Source organism: Schistocerca americana, unplaced genomic scaffold (genome assembly GCF_021461395.2).
Source record: "Schistocerca americana isolate TAMUIC-IGC-003095 unplaced genomic scaffold, iqSchAmer2.1 HiC_scaffold_796, whole genome shotgun sequence".
NCBI lineage: Eukaryota > Metazoa > Arthropoda > Insecta > Orthoptera > Acrididae > Schistocerca > Schistocerca americana.
The window spans coordinates 15,001-20,000 of NW_025726562.1; the positions used below are offsets into that span (position 1 = coordinate 15,001).

Sequence of the window (5,000 nt, forward strand, 5' to 3'; positions counted from 1 at the left end):
TATTCAGAGTCACCAAGGCAAACGGACCGGACGAGCCGACCGATTGGTTTTGATCTAATAAAAGCGTCCCTTCCATCTCTGGTCGGGACTCTGTTTGCATGTATTAGCTCTAGAATTACCACAGTTATCCAAGTAACGTGGGTACGATCTAAGGAACCATAACTGATTTAATGAGCCATTCGCGGTTTCACCTTAATGCGGCTTGTACTGAGACATGCATGGCTTAATCTTTGAGACAAGCATATGACTACTGGCAGGATCAACCAGGGAGCTGCGTCAACTAGAGCTGAGCAGCCGGCCGCCCGGGAGTGTGTCCCGGGGGCCCGCGCGAACACGCAAGCGTCCGCTCAATTATTCTGCAAACAGGAGGAGGCTGAGCTCCCCTGCACCATACACCTCGAAACCCTCTCAGGTCCCGGCGGCGCGCAGCGCCGTCCTAAGTACTTGGTCGGGTTCGAGAGAGGCGCAATCGCCCGGAGTTTGGCGAGTAGACGCTTTAGGTGCGACCACCCGTGCTCCCAACTGAGCTTGCCGCTGCCGACAGAGGCCCGGGAGCGTGCTGTCGTGGCATTGCCGGCGGGAGACAACACGCGCCACCTACGGTGACCGGCAGCTCCAACGCCAGCGCCACAGAAGGACAAAAGCCCCACTTGGGTGCCGAAGCGAACTCTCCCAGCACAGCGCACGCGCCAACACGTCCGCACAGCTGCGATACAAACCACCTGCGAGAACCGCAGAGGCGACCGAGCAGCAGACGGCGTCGCGGCGCCGAGCGCCGGGCGGCGGCGCATCCTCAGCGCACACAGTCCTCAATCGGACCAGCACACTGCAGATGTCCACCGCGCTTCGCACCGGGCCCGCGAGGACCTACTTTGGCCGCACGGCGCCGCGTGCAGGGTGCGCCGGCGCGCAGCTGCGCCGCCTGCCGCCTCCGTCGGCCGGCGCGCCTGCCACTGGCCGCCCCCACCAGCCGGCTGTAGCGCGTGCGCCCACGCACCGCACGGCCAACACGCCGGGAGGCCCCCCCTCACCGGCCGGGGACGGTCCCACCCAGCCACCGCCGCGTATCGCTTCACACCCACATGCCATTCACGTTCGTGGGCATGGTGGGTATCGCTGCAACAACCGGTTGGTAGCTCAACCGATCGTCGCCATCACTGATTCACCCCTAGCGAGAACAACCGCACCACAACGGTTTACCAGTTGTTCATTTGCGTAACGTCACCAGCAAACGTAGGCGTCCATCGCCATTTGCAAATTCAACGATTGTTGCATGCCTGTGTCAGGTGTCACGACACACTGTCTGCCCACATACACGCAACAACATGTCCACGCTTAGCGAACACGTGGAAGGTGGCCCCCGTACGTATGCGATGTCCATTGCGCGAACGACTGTCAACCGGCCTCTGTCGCATGTCGCAGATGTGGAACGCAGTGCACCGTGCTATCACGGTGTGTGAGAAGAGACGACTACGTCTGACAACACGCGCCACTACATCAACAGACGGCTCATGCTGATCGCCATCCAGGGCATACCACACTGCAATCCAGCTCTTATAGGGAGACGACACGTAGCTGAGTGCACAACATTTGGACCGCATGGTTCGCCGTTGTTGGCGCAGTCGTTGTACGGTCACATGTACCACGATGTATCATTCAGTACATGAGGACCAATGTGCAGTACAGTGTGTGATTTGGACGTACAACATCAGCGGACAGTTGACACAGGCCGTACCACAGCGTAGGCTAAGTGCTTCGCCATGCGAATGCCAATGAACAACTGCAAATGCCAATGAACAACTGCAAAGGGCATTGAGCATGTACGTCCTGCTGCCATCCACATTACAGTGTATAGCTGCAAGGTGTTTAACATGAAGCGATACACTGGGGACCGGGCAGTGCGAGTAGCAAACTATATTGCGGGGGTTGCAGTTAGGCAACACTACACTAATTTAACGCGTCGTATGACAATTACAGAGCAGGTTAAGGCCCAACGTGTGTTGGGTTAAGGCCCAACGTGTGTTGGGTTAAGGCCCAACGTGTGTTGGGTTAAGGCCCAACGTGTGTTGGGTTAAGGCCCAACGTGTGTTGGGTTAAGGCCCAACGTGTGTTGGGTTACGTTAAGGGGCAATGTGGGTTACGTTAAGGGGCAATGTGGGTTACGTTAAGGGGCAATGTGGGTTACGTTACGGCGCAATATAGGTTACGTTACGGCGCAATATAGGTTACGTTAAGGGGCAATGTGGGTTACGTTACGGCGCAATATAGGTTACGTTACGGCGCAATATAGGTTACGTTAAGGCGCAATATCGGTTACGTTAAGGCGCAATACAGGTTACGTTAAGGCGCAATACAGGTTACGTTAAGGCGCAATACAGGTTACGTTAAGGCGCAATACAGGTTACGTTAAGGCGCAATACAGGTTACGTTAAGGCGCAATACAGGTTACGTTAAGGCGCAATACAGGTTACGTTAAGGCGCAATACAGGTTACGTTAAGGCGCAATGCAGGTTACGTTAAGGCGCAATGCAGGTTACGTTAAGGCGCAATACAGGTTACGTTAAGGCGCAATGCAGGTTACGTTAAGGCGCAATGCAGGTTACGTTAAGGCGCAATACAGGTTACGTTAAGGCGCAATACAGGTTACGTTAAGGCGCAATACAGGTTACGTTAAGGCGCAATACAGGTTACGTTAAGGCGCAATACAGGTTACGTTAAGGCGCAATACAGGTTACGTTAAGGCGCAATACAGGTTACGTTAAGGCGCAATACAGGTTACGTTAAGGCGCAATACAGGTTACGTTAAGGCGCAATACAGGTTACGTTAAGGCGCAATACAGGTTACGTTAAGGCGCAATACAGGTTACGTTAAGGCGCAATACAGGTTACGTTAAGGCGCAATACAGGTTACGTTAAGGCGCAATACAGGTTACGTTAAGGCGCAATACAGGTTACGTTAAGGCGCAATACAGGTTACGTTAAGGCGCAATACAGGTTACGTTAAGGCGCAATACAGGTTACGTTAAGGCGCAATACAGGTTACGTTAAGGCGCAATACAGGTTACGTTAAGGCGCAATACAGGTTACGTTAAGGCGCAATACAGGTTACGTTAAGGCGCAATACAGGTTAGGTTAAGGCGCAATACAGGTTAGGTTAAGGTACGACATAGGTTAGGTTAAGGTACGACATAGGTTAGGTTAAGGTACGACATAGGTTAGGTTAAGGTACGACATAGGTTAGGTTAAGGTACGACATAGGTTAGGTTAAGGTACGACATAGGTTAGGTTAAGGTACGACATAGGTTAGGTTAAGGTACGACATAGGTTAGGTTAAGGTACGACATAGGTTAGGTTAAGGTACGACATAGGTTAGGTTAAGGTACGACATAGGTTAGGTTAAGGTACGACATAGGTTAGGTTAAGGTACGACATAGGTTAGGTTAAGGTACGACATAGGTTAGGTTAAGGTACGACATAGGTTAGGTTAAGGTACGACATAGGTTAGGTTAAGGTACGACATAGGTTAGGTTAAGGTACGACATAGGTTAGGTTAAGGTACGACATAGGTTAGGTTAAGGTACGACATAGGTTAGGTTAAGGTACGACATAGGTTAGGTTAAGGTACGACATAGGTTAGGTTAAGGTACGACATAGGTTAGGTTAAGGTACGACATAGGTTAGGTTAAGGTACGACATAGGTTAGGTTAAGGTACGACATAGGTTAGGTTAAGGTACGACATAGGTTAGGTTAAGGTACGACATAGGTTAGGTTAAGGTACGACATAGGTTAGGTTAAGGTACGACATAGGTTAGGTTAAGGTACGACATAGGTTAGGTTAAGGTACGACATAGGTTAGGTTAAGGTACGACATAGGTTAGGTTAAGGTACGACATAGGTTAGGTTAAGGTACGACATAGGTTAGGTTAAGGTACGACATAGGTTAGGTTAAGGTACGACATAGGTTAGGTTAAGGTACGACATAGGGTAGGTTAAGGTACGACATAGGTTAGGTTAAGGTACGACATAGGTTAGGTTACGGTACGACATAGGTTAGGTTACGGTACGACATAGGTTAGGTTACGGTACGACATAGGTTAGGTTACGGTACGACATAGGTTAGGTTACGGTACGACATAGGTTAGGTTACGGTACGACATAGGTTAGGTTACGGTACGACATAGGTTAGGTTACGGTACGACATAGGTTAGGTTACGGTACGACATAGGTTAGGTTACGGTACGACATAGGTTAGGTTACGGTACGACATAGGTTAGGTTACGGTACGACATAGGTTAGGTTACGGTACGACATAGGTTAGGTTACGGTACGATATAGGTTAGGTTACGGTACGATATAGGTTAGGTTAAGGTACACATTGTTGTAAGGAAAGGTTTAATGGGGGGCGGGGCGGGGCGGCCGGTTTGTTGATTGTGATTATAGTAAGTGGATGCCTGCGGCATCATCTGATTTGCCACGTCAGGATGCACCTTTGGCTCATGACAGGCGGCGCTCTCATTCCATGCTTGTGGCAGACCTGTGTCTTTCATTCCTGCCATTGTTTGTGTGCTGTGAGAGGAGGCAGTATTGTGATGTTGGGTGCACCCCTGTGTAGGACATGTGTGGGTGTTGGTGGCTTGGCTGAGCAATGGTGGTTGTCGGGTGGGTGGGATATTCTGTTTTCTGAGTGGACCTCCCAGTCTGGTTATGACAGTGTGGATTGTCTAATGTGGCGGAGAGGATGCACTGGGTGTTGTTCCATGCTGGTGCTTACATATTGTCTGTGTGCGTGTTACAGGCAGAGAGTAGTGCGTGATAAGGGTGTGTGGCTGACGTGTGGTTGTGATTGTGAGCAGAGTCTTTCAGCATGTATACGGACAGTTGTATACATTATCTGTATTCTGATGGCTCTATCTATTACTAATCAGCGCCGTGTATACGTTTAATCCGGTTCCAGTCGAAACTGTTGTATCTCTGTACATTAGTGACACGGCGAGCCCGC

At 50.8% G+C, this 5,000-nt stretch overlaps 1 non-coding gene across 1 annotated transcript in view; it reads right to left on the minus strand.

The window, feature by feature from the left end:
* Positions 1–270, minus strand: part of LOC124591041 — a 1,909-nt gene extending 1,639 nt beyond the window's left edge. The window contains exon 1 of the ribosomal RNA XR_006976899.1: positions 1–270. This exon is cut by the window's left edge and continues 1,639 nt beyond it. This is a non-coding gene — a ribosomal RNA (small subunit ribosomal RNA).
* Positions 271–5,000: the final 4,730 nt, after the last annotated feature.